The sequence below is a fragment of the Drosophila arizonae genome, chromosome 3, assembly GCF_054131065.1.
Source record: "Drosophila arizonae isolate 15081-1271.41 chromosome 3, UAZ_ARI_1.0, whole genome shotgun sequence".
Lineage (NCBI taxonomy): Eukaryota > Metazoa > Arthropoda > Insecta > Diptera > Drosophilidae > Drosophila > Drosophila arizonae.
Genome location: NC_142923.1, coordinates 17,316,101 through 17,329,921, shown reverse-complemented (window position 1 = coordinate 17,329,921; position 13,821 = coordinate 17,316,101). Strand labels below are relative to the sequence as shown.

Here is a 13,821-nt window from a genome sequence, read left to right as displayed (position 1 = left end):
CACTGAATTTATAGACCTATGTATAGGTATATCTATTTGTATCTGTGGTCCAGCTGTAAAATTACTATTGCAAATAATTTCTAGTAGGTTAAATAATATTTGTATTTCATTTGGAGATAAGAAATCTAATGCGAATATAGAATTTTAGTCAAATTCAAATAATTATAAAGATACACAGAAAGCGAATGAACAGGTGCTCAAACTGTTAAAGATATCTCAAGCTGAATTCTCTAACCAAACTTGGTTACATACTTATTTTTATCACATTAATAAATATCTAATTTGGGTTTCTCTACTAATCTAATTTATAATTTTGGATAATACAATTTATTAAATTGAAAGCAAAAGTTTTTTGCGTGCAAAGTGTGTAAAAGCAATTAAAAAGATACATTTCTATGCAAAAGACAAAATGTATCTACTCTTAATACAGCAGGCACAAGACGCAATACACACATCCACACACATGTGTGTCTGATTTGTTGTTGCCTGTTGAATTTTAATACTTTGTGCATAATGTGGCTACACACTCAGCAGCGAGAGCGAGAACGAGACAGATAGTGACATAGGATACGAGTGCGAATGTTGAAATGAAAAGAACGAGCTAATCAAGTATTTTTTTAACGGTTCAATGTGTGGCTGGTTTACGTGTTGTGTGTATGTGTGTGTTTGTGTGCAACTGCTTGCTGTTGAGTGTATGGGTGTGCGAGGCCACACCCACCATTTAAATGCAAAATGGATGATACAACTACAGACGCATGCGCTGCCAGCAACAACACGCCCACATGCGCGAATGCTCATTATGAAGTTCTTTGCTGTTTTAGTAGCTGTTGACAAAGTGCACAAACACACGCGCATACAAATGTATGTATACATATATATGTATATCAGTATGTGTGTGTGCGGGGCTTTATTTATTTACGCGTTGAGCTTTTGCAGCGCCTTCCACTCACCTGGCCCGCTGTCATTTTGTTGTCGGCGTTGCCGTTTTGCTCGCTCATTTCGTTGTAATGTGCACACATACACATAAGCATCCTTACACATACATATATATACAATATATATATGTATATGTAAATAATATGATATTTCTCATGTACATATGAGAGAAGTGCTGAGCCTTTTATATTCTTAACTGGAACAGATTTTATATCATATTCGATATGCAAATATTGAACAGATGAGAATTTATATATGTATATAAGTATATAATTTACAGATATGACTTTTATATGCATACATACTTACAAACTATTTGTTCCATGGGAATTTTTGACTGCGTATCAGAAATTTGACATCCATCCTAATTACAGTAATTACTTGATTATGAAATCTCCCAGGGTGCACAACAATTCATATCCCTTTCAAATATACATACGTACAAGCGTAATTATGTATGTTTGTATGCAAGTACTCATGTAAAGGCCAAATACGACACACTCTTCACATACGTAATATATGTACATACATACATACATGCGTATCGAGCACATATTTACATACACACATTATGCTTTTTACAGTTTTTCACATTCCTTCAGAGCTCGCTATCTTCGTCTCACTCTTTCGCTCTCTCGATAATAGCGCAGCGGGGCTTGGTAGGTTAACCTAACAGGGGGCACCCAAAAAAATAAAAAAATGAAGTAAAAGAAAACGAAAATAGAAAAAGAAAAAACTCAAACATAAATGAGAACGCAAAAAGAGGCAAATCATAAGAGGAACGTGCGCCGCCAAATTGCAGTACAAATATGTACTCGTTCAGGGTGTGGGCCGACGTAGGGGCACACACAGCTTAGAAAAAGGACAGTCCGCAGATACTGCAGCTGTCAAACATACACAAACATACACATACACGCGCACAAAACTACAGCTATGGCGTTAGCATTACAAACATGCACACGTACTCACACTCTCTTAATATATGTACATGAGACATATTGCTGCGAGTCGCTCAGAAACAGCCCTCAAATTGTGTGACTAGGGAACGCGGCTGGCGTTGTCCAATTGGTGCTAGCGAGAGCGAAAGAGAGGCGTCATGTAATGATGTTGATTAATAATGATAATGACGTTTGTGTGCGCTCGATGCGCTCGCTACTCTCGTATTTGTTTCATTTTTGCGATTTCGCCTCTGCCTCAGCCATAACGGTAGTTGCTCGTCACGTAAGAGCGAGAAAGCATGAACGCGCGCATGCCATCCATTTGAGTTTGGAATCGACGATGGAAGCCCGTCGGCAAATTGAAACATAATAAGGCTGCGAATGCGTAGGTGAGGCAACGGTAAACGGACATTGCCATTTAGAGTCCAACCAGCCGCCAGCCAACCAGTCAGCCCGCCAACCAACCAACCACCATGTTGATATGCGAGCTCACTTTTTCGCTGTTTGCCTTAACTTACTTTGGCTCATAAATAAAATATTTACATTACGAAATTGACGTCTTCGATGCTCGGTCGCATTTGCATGGTTCCTTTTTCTGCGGGCTCCTTCGGTGCACATTAAACGGACGACAGCTTTCACCTAGCTGTAGGCACGCGCGCGTATCTGTGTATGTGTGTGTGTGTGTATTTCTCTCTCTGTCGCTCTCTTTCTTTCGCTTACTCGTTCGCTTGCTCTCAGTGTTTATGTGTACTTTGTAAAGATTCGCATAAGAAAATACAAAATGACCTCCAGCAGTGAGTGGATTGATTAGTCTAGGACCAAATACTTTAGGGGGCGACCCAGAAAAACGCTTTGAAGTCATTTCGGTTATTAAATTTTGAATACTTACTTAAGCGGCACCGCAAAGACATCAAAACCAAAACGGATTTTAATTAACGGAACAAACATCTCATCAGGAGCATTTCAACATCTTTGCTGCGTGAGTCTCAACGTTTTGTTTATCTTCAATTTGTTGTTGCTTATCTAAATGTTAATGGATTTTTGTGTTAAGCTAATAATCATAAGTAAATCTACAAGTGTAAATATCTTTTACAGCTAGACATAGGCCAACTTAATTTTATGTGTTTATTTTGCAAATATTTTTATATTTTATTTGATGGCTTTTGATTATTTTGGGAGTAATTTGATTTCTATAGGGTAAATAAATTCACTTGTTTTAGCCTATATTTCATGAGATTTTTAATATTTTAAAGTGCATTAGTTTTAAGAGTTTATTTAGTCTTATCAACAAATGCTTTGAAATGGGTTTCTTAGCTAATAGTCAGCTGGAATAAGCTATAGAATTTATATGCGATCTAATGAATATATGCCCATATTTACAAAAGCCGTAACATAGCCTTTGAAGTCTAAATCACATGCAATTTGGATCAGCTCCGAATTCAGATTTTCTTATCATTTAACTCTAATGAAAGAGTTTGATTTTGAAGAGAACCCAGAGTCCTGTTAATTAATCCTGTATATCCGACTATATGCGGTAGATACATCGTTGAACATTCTTGTTGTGAATTTGTGGAGTGTAGAGTGAAAGCGTTGCGAAATGGATTTTCATTCAAATTGATGATGATGATGAGAACATCCAGCAACATTGCGATTTCACTTGACCTAATTTGTGCTGCGTAGCTGAATGAACTGATTGTTGAGCCTCTTTCACATTTGAAAATATACCTATGAAAATTCCAATTATTTGAAATTCACTCGCTTCATTTTGGTTATTGATCTCTAATTTGGATTTGTTATATGAAAAACGTATGATATCTTTTATTATTATTATATTTTTGTTATGTAAAATTAAATACTAATATTTAATATTGCGACATGAAAGAGTTAAATAGTCGTATACTCCCCATCCTTCTTCAGATATTTAGGTTTTTCCAGAATTTAGTTTATTTAGTAGTTAACTAGTTTATTAGGCACAAAGAACTGTTATGGCTGCGCTAACAAAATACTATCCACTCTAATGCCTCAGGGGATAACTGCAGGCCCTGCTTGAAGAGGAAGCTTGTAGATGTTCAGGTGTGTGTGTGTGTGTAGGTGTGCCAAGTGAAAGGAAAAGTGCTTTGGCCGTTAGCTGAGCGCGCACGAAACTCTATCAGGCCGTCGTGCATCAATTGTTAATGCCACAGACAGACGCCGCATGCAGCTGACTGGGAGCAGGATGCGAGCAGAAGTCGCTGCCACGTCCAAGGACTGCTCAGCATGGTGGCCGCAACTTGAAGTCGATTCGCGCGCTTTTCAATTTTTAATTGGGATTTCTGATGTGCTGGCACTGCTCCTGCTGGTGCTGCCCCACGCATTGCCTCGGCGCCTTTGTTGACTCAGTCGAATGATAGCATGTCTTGTGCCTAGTCCTTGTCACGTGGTGGCCAAATGCGAAATGCGCTTTTCAGCAAACACAAAACACAAAACACAGAAAAACCCGAAGGAAGTCTTGACTGACTGAGCGCGTTCTTTTCCCTTTGGGGGTTCGAAATGTTTACACGATTTTTCGTGGTTTTCTGACACGGGTTCGGCGATGACGACGACGACGTCATTGTGACATTTTAATTGTTTATTTGCCCAGCCACAAGAGTCCGGAGAGTCAGAGTCACAAAGAGAATCCTGCCACAAAACTACGCCAGCTCCAGCTCCAGCTCCAGTTCCATTTCCATTCCCATTTTCAGTTGCTGTTTCTGTTGATTTAAGTGCTTGTTGCCTGTTAGGTAATTGTTCCACAACTGCCACTATATATATATACACATATATATATATATATATATATATTTGGACAAAGGATTTGCGGGTGAGGAGCTTTACCTTTTTTGATGCATGCATCCACTTTTTCGTTATTATAAATATAAAGTACTCTACTTCAATCTCTCCTCCTCTCTCTCTCTCTCTCTCTCTCTCTCTCTCTCTGCTGTTTAGTGTAAATATTTGTTTTTTATTGCCATTTGAAGTGCGTCCTCAGCATAGTTTATTATTAATGTTATTCACATATGTCAAAGCAAAGGGCTAAAAATATATCTATATATTTATTTATGTTTTCAGTTTGTTGAAGTAGGCATAAAAAAATTAAAAATATACAACACGTTAACAATATTTGATGCACCAATAACGGTATCGTTTCATAAGTCATTTAGCTTACACATATCTCAACATATCATATACCAGCTCAAAATTTAGTTATTCCAACAGACTTATCAAATAATCTTTCATAAACGACCCATTTAATCCACCTCCGATGCCTGCTTGGGGTTCATAAAAAGTGCACAATAAAAAAATCTACTCGAGAATTTCGCTACATTTTGAAACACAATGGAAAGCAACCACCACCAGAGAGCCAGAGATCCGCAGCATTCACTTAACCAGCTTTTAGCCCGAACACCCTCATCTGCGCTAAGTACCCAATCAAACAGTTATGCCTAATAAGCGACGGCTGCCGGCGGGAGAGGCGTTACATATGGAACTTTATTAGATAGGACTTCCTTAGATTAACTTTTCAGCTGCGAGGATGTTGAATACTCTCCACTAGTCTCCTTTAATATTATTTGCTGATCGGCTGCGAATACACTGAAGAAGATACAGTTAAATGGCTTCCTTTTGTTCACTCCCCTCCTCTCGCCATATCTTTTATTGACCATTATATTTGTGTTTCATGTTAAATGGCTGCTAACGACTGCATTAAGATGGAGACAGTTAAATGGCTTCCAACTCTCCAGCTCAGTGATTCTCTTGTGCTCTCCTCTTCACTCTCTCCACATCTGTCTTTGGTCATTACATTTATGTGTCCTAAGATGGCTGCTAGCGACAGCATATATGTATATGTGTACATATGCAAATTTATCAGCTACCCAAGTCTCCACTATTATCAGCTCTGCTCTTTTCTGCTCTCCATTTACTGCTGTTGGCTGTTGTTGCTTTAGTTGAAAACAAACCGAGATGTCAATTTGTCTTACTAGAAATGGCGGCTAGCAGCTGTCTTTATTTTAGTTAGTTTTTATTATTTATTTTCATCAATTTAATTATTGCTGCTTTTTGTGTAAGATAACTCTAAACTTTAATTAAAATAGGTAAAATAAATAAATAAAATGTAAGAATAATAAATTAGTAAACATACATATATGTAATCTAAATAGTTATTAGATTCTTTGTTATTAGTTTTTTAAATGTAAAACTAGATTAAGCTGCCACTAAAGGTAGCAGTAAGCTCGTTAATAAAATATAAAACTTTTTACAAAAAAAAAAAAAAAAAAAAAAAATTAAATTATTGAGAGGCTCAATATGCCGGTCTATACATATTTACATCTTGACTCTGCACTTATTTATTTGATGTCTATATTAGACTCATACATTTGAGTGCTGCCTAACTCTCCACTACAACTTTTTGCTCTTTGCAGATATTATTTAGCCAGTTAAAAACTGACATTCATACATATATTGAAATATATACCGCAATCACTCTACATTTTCCATTTCAATTCCTTTGTGCCGTTGTATCAGATGCACGGGCACTTAAATGCTGCCCAGCTCTCTCTCATAATGTTGCTCAGCTCTCGTTTCCATCGTTCCCCTTAACTCTACACTTCGCTCGCTGGCTGCTCTACAATAAACTCCGAGAAGACTTTGCAGTCATTCAGAGACAGTTGTCAAATTCTCCACAATTAGCATAGCTCTTCTCTGCACTTCGCTCGTTCCTCTAATGCTGACAGCTGTTACATGAGTGAACTTTATTAGATGCAGGCACTTAATGGCCGTGCAACTCTCCACTCTTATCAGCACAGCTCTTTCCTCCCTCTCCCTCACGCCCGTTGGTTGCGCTTGTATTAGGTGAGATGTCAACCATTTTTGGATAGTTGCTCTTGCTTTTTTTTTTTTTTTGTATTTTGATTTTGATTTTTTTCCTTGGGTGCGGCAAAGGGGTTGATGCGCCCGGACGCGTCTGGCTGGAGAGCCCTAGACGATTTGTAGCAATTTTTCAATATACAATATACAACGCGCATATATCGCTGTGTGTAGCCATTTTTGGAAGCAACTGTGCTCGGCTGGTGATCTCGTTGAACCGTCAGTTACCCTCGGGGCCCAGTTGGCAGGCGATTCAAGTGTCCAAAAGGTTTCGAACTGCTAGTGGGAACTTGCAGCGGGGTTCGTTCGTTTGAAAAACCCGCAATTAAGTATGCGTTTTTCGTTGCTGTTGCTGTTGTTGTTGTTGTTGTTGTACTCTCCCTATTTAGTGTGCCTGCTGCACGTTGTTGTCGATCCGTGTAACTTTTGTTTATTTCGGATAATTGCAGTTACTCTCACTCCATTTTTGTTTGCCTTTTGTGCGCTCCTCTTGCAGCTGCTTCATTTCGACTAAAAAAAGGCTCTGTCTGCTCTTTTCTATTGATATGCCACACGGCGAATGCTTAATATAGTTTTGTCCTCCTGTTTTACACTCGTACTCCGCCCATTCAATTCATTTTTATTTCAATTTTTCTAAGAGAGACAGGCATAAAGAAATCATTTTTAAAAACACTTGAGTATTAGTTATATATGTAATACATAGATATATTGGAAGATTATATATAAAAGCAAGAGTTTTGTATAAGATGTTATTCCTGGAGCTCTTGAAATCTATGATTATTTTTGTAGTCAATGTTAGTTAAAGGAAAGAAGAAGTAAGAGAAAAGAAAAAGTAAGAGAAAGGATTAAAGCAGATATATAATGGAAGGTGATAATACTAGCGAGATAGTTGTAATCTGTAGTCTGTATATATATATATATATATATATATATATATATATATATATATATATATATATATATATATATACATATATATATATATATATATATATATATATATATATATATATATACATGTATATAGTATTATATTCAGTTCTTATAATACATATAAGTACATCTATTTATATGTATGTGTTAGTAATTAATTTTTGTTGCAGAAGCATTTATTTCAAGAACATTTAGCAACATGCAAAGTCTGGATAAACAAACAACGAATGCGCTCAGCCTATAAATTAAAGTCTACCTAGTGGCAAGAGGGAGATGGGACGAGTGTAGAGATGAGTAGAGTGGAGAGCGGGAGAGCGAGGCGAGGCGGTTCGGACTGCGAATGACTGTTGGCAAATTGCGGTAAAGTAAATGCGAGCAAAACAAAAAACAGGTTGCAAATTGTAAATTACTGGTCTGGTCTTCCTCTTCTTCTACTTCTGCTTCTGCTTCTGCTCTTTCTGCTTCTGCTTCTACTTGTTATTCATCAGCCATACAGTGCTTCTTCATGCAGTGTTGCACTTTTGAAGGCAAACAAAATGGCGTCTCAGCGGCTCATTTGATTTGTGTGGCGTGTTGGGCTAAGCGCGATTCGCGATTCGCGTGTGCCGCTGATCATTTGGCGAGCGACAACAAATTGCTACCGTTAGGTTTATCGGCCAGTAATTGCACATTGCATAAGTGTGTGTGTATGTGTGTGAGTGTGATTGGAATGGAGTGCATACAGATGTATGCAAGCATGTAATGTATGTGAATAAAGAGAGAGAGAGCAAGAGAGAGAGAGGGAGTGAGAAATAAGCCACCCTGCGTTATGGAGCGCATCTTTTGTCAATATTTGTGCCGGGCATGTAAACAATTTAATAGGCTGTTAGTTTGGCTGTGTATTTAACAGATATGGAAAAACCGCCGCTCGTCGACCACTTGACAGCTGTTGCAATTTACGCTTGATCTGAGCGAGGATTGCTCCTGGTCCTTCGGGGGTTTGTGTGCCGAGATTCTGTGCTCTGCAAAGATACTTAATTCATGTTATTTGCGCTAAGCAAATAGTTTGTTTAGCGTTTTCTAAGCAGCGGCAGGAGCAGCGGGCATCTATTACTCATACTTTGTACTCCTGCTTGGGGGTTTTCTCATTTCCAATTAACATCTTGAACGATTCAAATTGGTCGAGTATTTGTTTAATTTAATGAGCTTTACACTTTTGTTGCATGCTAGTGCATAAATAATTTATAAGTGATTCACGTGGGGCTTGCGCATAAGGTGCATTGCCTGTGCTTAATGCTTACCTGGGTTCAGGTAGGGTTTAAAGTATCTGACTTTTAAATAATTTGAACTAATTGACTAATAAAGCAGAAAACAGTTCACTGAACAAGTTCCCTAGTTCAATTGAATGAGTTCTCAATTGAATGAGTTACATAGGTATACTTTTGCATTGAACTTTATATTGAATTCGAATCTAAAATTTACGTTTTTAATTATTTTCGAAGATTTTTCAACTTAAACTTAATTATTCACCATAAAAACTCTCACATATAACTGGAAAATGTCGAAAAATATCAAAAAATTACTATTTCCCTATATAAATATTTATATATTTTGTGAAAAATGTTAAAAAATACGCTTAAAAATAAGAAATACAACCCTTGCGGGAATCGAACCCGCGACCTTTGGATTAGAAGTCCAACGCGCTATCCACTGCGCTAAAGGGTCGAACCGTTACCAAGTCTCCCAACACCCATTGATGTGCTACATAAAGACATCATTATGTACTACACCAAAAAGTTGAAACAGAACCACAATACCACATAAAACAAATAGAGAACGAAATAATATAAGAGAAGTATAAAAAACTTGTCTCGACTCTATACTGTTTTTTTAGTAAACAAAACATTTGGAAAACAAACAGTTTTCGGTGCGACCGAGAAAACAGCTATTTAAATATTCGTATTTTATTAATAGAACCGAAAATTCGGCTGTTTATCCACTCAGTGTGCTCTACAGATAAAAATACTATATATACATATCTATATATATGTCGGTATATGTGCTCGAAAGCATAAATATGCGCTGCATTTGCATTGGCCAAATCGATAGAAAGTTTTGGGATTTGTTTGCTAATGATGTCACCACAGCGTAAACAAATTATTGACGAATCACATATTGAATGTATGGGAATACCGATAAGACTTGAATGAAGTATATAAATTATCCGTATTTGAGTTTTTCATATAACAAGCTTTTGACTGGAGATTATTGAGTTAAATTTAAACTACATATGATTTTTCCTATTTTAGTAAAGCTTATTATAAGTAAAAATGTTACTTAATAAAATACAATTTTTTTTTAAGCTTCTTGAAATCTACAATCATTTACGTAATAAGTTATAATCTAGAATTCTAGTCGGAAATAATAATACTAAAATTATTTGGTGCTTTTACTTCGTGTTTTCTCTCAGTGTATTAAGTATAAGCAGAAGCATATAAAATATAAATTTTTAATATTTTATAAAAAAAAAAAATTGTATAATTTTTCTCTCAGTGTATGCACAGGAACCCTTTTGAATCCACTATAAATATTGATATTAAGCTTAAGCCAAAGTCAAACAAAAAATGTATATTATACAGTAACTGAAAGCTGGAGCTTTTCTCGCAGTGTAAGTATCACACCCCTGATTCTACGGAATGTGGCCCCGTATCCGACGGGGCATTCAAGTGCTCAATTTGCCCGATTCTCATTTTCATTAACATTTGCATTTTGCGCTTGCCCTTATCGGAGCCGAGATCTTCATGCGCTTTTTGGCACTCGAATGGGTAGTCGGAGCTAGTCAGAATCAGGGTTGCTCGGGGATATATATAGAGTTAAGTTATATGGGTTACGTGACTTGCAGCAATTACTCAACGCCTGTTGTTCTGTTGTGGCTGTTGCTACTTTCAGTTTGTTAACGAATTAATCAAATCGGAGCTCGCAAGGCTCGACTCGAAACTGGAAACCCCAAACTTCTGGTCAAGTGCTTGTCTAATAGAGTTTTCGTCGAAAGGCGAAAATGCCCGCAGGTAAAGTTCTTATCGTTATCTGATTCAGCTGGGCTTTTAGAGTAGTGTCGCTCCCTCTACCGCCCGTTATCCACTCTCCACTCCACTCTTTGTTATGGGGAGTTTTCTCACTTGGGCGACGCGTGATTTATCTATTCCTTCCGACGTTTTTTTATTGCTGGAAGTCCTTGCCGTATCTATACCTACGCCAACAGCCAGTGTCCGGGCTGATTATGCAAACATTTCTATTCGCTTCTTTTTTTCTGCTCACTCGAAACGGATATTAAATTTTATTGCTTCTGTTGCCATGACTTTGACTTGGCAGTTTGAGTTCATTTTTGAGCTTCGCCAGTTCCATTGTTGCTTTTGTTCATTGAGCACTGAAGTAGTCGCCCGGTCAATTAGCCTCAACATCCCACACTCCCTGTCGCTCCCTCTCTCTCTCTCTTCATATCCCTCTAGTTGGAATGTGAAGTATGTGCATTTGGCCTCTGCTAATGGCAGCTCCTTCAACTGGCGTGGGGCAAAGAGTGGCAAAAATATTACACATACATTTGGAGTATATGCATTAAAAAATATATGTATATATTTTTGAAGTATGAAGAGAGAGGCAAATTATATTAAAATGTATAATTTTGCACATTATATTTTTATAAATTAATATTAAAATGAAATTATTCAGATTGTAAAGGATTCAAATACAATAAAAATTGTAAAATATGGAAAAAAAAATAATAAATAAAATATAGTATACTCTAACAAATCTTACAATTATAAATAATAGCTAATTAATTTTAAATTTTTCTTAATTTTTTTTTTTTTTTTTTTTTTTTTTTTTTTTTAACAGAGTTGTCGAATTATTAGTTTAAGTTATATTGTATAAGCTTTAATATTTAATTATTTATTTTGAATTAAGTTTGATCCTTCCAAATATGTATTATTTATTTATATTACTTATATGAAATATCAATTCAGGATACACCTATATCTAAAGTCTAAGCCATTGAACATTGTCTACGTGGTACAGTTGATGTTTATATGTATGTAAATATATAAAAGTACAGTTTGAGACTGAGTTAACTGTTCTTTTCATTTACCTCCCATCAAAAAAATTCCTTTGATCAGAAGGGCAAATGGCAAAATTTATTCAGTTGCAGCTGCTCTGCTCTGCTGTGCTCTACTCCACTCCAATCAGTTGACGATCGGAAATGCCTTATGGAAATGTTATGCAGCAGTCGAAACGCCTCTTCAAGCAACTCCCTCAGCGTCTCGAGATCGGCACGCGCTCGAGCAACATTCTTTTTGCACATGTTCCATCATCAGCCATCAGGCATCGGGCATCAGGCAATTTAATTGCTACATATGCGACACTCAGCTCACCTCACAAACGCCTCCAAGAGAAAAGGAGGCAAGGCAAGGACACGTTACCCTCGTGCCTCGTAGACTTTGCTTTGCTTACGCTGCGGCTGCCGCTACCGCTGCTGCTGTTGCTGCTGCTGCTGCTGTTGATCCTTCCGGTGGCGGATCGCACAATGCGCCGGCTGAGCACTAAGACAGGAAGCAATGTGCGCGAAGGAACAATTGCTGGCTGAGATTTGTGATTTTGGCAGAGGCGCAGCTGCTGCTGCTGCTGCTGCTGGGGCAGCTCCTTAAGTGGGCAAGCAGAATGATCAAATGTTGTACTTGTTTACAGCTTACTCAATGTTGATCGCGATGATCATGATGCTCATGATGATGATCAAACCGGTTGGCTCTTTTGGGCGTTAGCCCAGTGTTCGCTGCCTGACATTTGATTTCACTCTGTGCCGCATTTTAATTTCGCTTTCGGCAGCGGAAATGCTTTTTTCCAAGGCTCGCATAGTTCCACGGTTGTTGACACGCGATCCTTGGCCAGAGATACACTCGGTCTCTGGATTCCTTTGGCGGTTTCTGGTACGTCTGGCGCGTGTTTCGGCTTCCGGTTAATTATGTTCCACAAGCGAGCAGCTAAACACAATTATTATCGCTCCTTCCTACGTAATTGAAAGCGAAATTTTATGCTTTCGTTTGTTTCGCCTCGCTCCATATTATTGTAAATGAAATGCATATGCTTTTGCTTGCTCAGCCTTTGTGCTCGCATCTTGATGTCCTGCCATTGGCTTCACTCCTTTGTGCTTCAGCTGTCAGTTGCTCTTTGTCTCTGGCCTGCTCTCTGCCCTCTCTCCTTCTCTCTCTCTCTCTCTCTCACTCTCTCTCTGTGCGTTTGTGGGTCTTTCAATCAAAAAATGAAGAAAAAACTAAACAACTGCTCATTAATTGTTTGACAATCCTGTTTCCCCCGCTTCATATTACACCTTTGACTCGTGCCAGCTTTTGCTTTACTTGCCTCAGCTCTGGCTTCGTTGTAATTCCGAGAAGCGAGCACATATGTGAACACAGAAGGGCATTTAAGTGCTAAGCTGTTCTTATTGACTTCTAGAATGTAAGTGGTAAAAGTGATGTGAGAAAGAAAGAGAGAAAGAGAGAGAGAAAGAGAGAGAGAGCAAGCTTAGACGAGTTGATAAACCTAAGAATTGTAGTGAAATTTTTCTCATATCTCAGCATAGTATATTTGTGATAGAGACCCATTGAAGTATTTGTTCAATTTTTAAAAATTCTGCCAAAATTTGGTAAATATCCTTCGCATATGTGAGATAGGTATATATTTCAATTTTCAATCCAAAATTTCATACAGAAAATATTTTCAATTCGAAGCAAAGCTTTAGTTAAAACGTAACAAAATAATAAGACAATTTTATGAGGTTTGCTTTTTTTTTTTTGCAATTTCGTTTCTCCAACTTCCACGTTACTCTGGCTTTGTTTTTTTACCTCATGTTAATACATATTAACAAATTGGCTGTTCACACGCTTGTTTAACCGTTTGTCTCCCCTCTCGCACCTCTCCCACATTTTAGTTCAGTAACACTTTCAGACTGCTTTGCATAGGGCTAATAAAGAGATAGGCGGGAGGGCGGTCGTGTAGTGCATGTCAGAAACACTCAGCTCGATGTGTTGGTGGAAAATTGTGCCGCTTGTCGCTCTATTTCCGGTTATAAAACGCAACAGCAGCTATATTAACACTTCCGGGT

General features: G+C 37.7%; 1 protein-coding gene and 1 non-coding gene across 3 annotated transcripts in view; one reads left to right on the top strand and one right to left on the bottom strand.

Annotated features, from left to right (window-relative positions):
• erm (earmuff) overlaps window positions 1-13,821 on the top strand; it is a 31,519-nt gene that overhangs the window by 298 nt on the left and 17,400 nt on the right. Inside the window, exon 1 of one of the 2 annotated variants that reach the window (XM_089464731.1) lies at window positions 2,138-2,853. The exons of the other annotated variant lie outside the window; for it this stretch is intronic. The gene's annotated coding sequence lies outside the window, so the exon portion shown is untranslated. Of the gene's footprint in view, window positions 1-2,137; window positions 2,854-13,821 lie in introns of those variants that run through there. 2 annotated transcript variants of the gene reach the window in all.
• Window positions 9,320-9,392, bottom strand: TRNAR-UCU (transfer RNA arginine (anticodon UCU)). Its single transcript has one exon. It is a non-coding gene; the product is annotated as a tRNA-Arg (tRNA).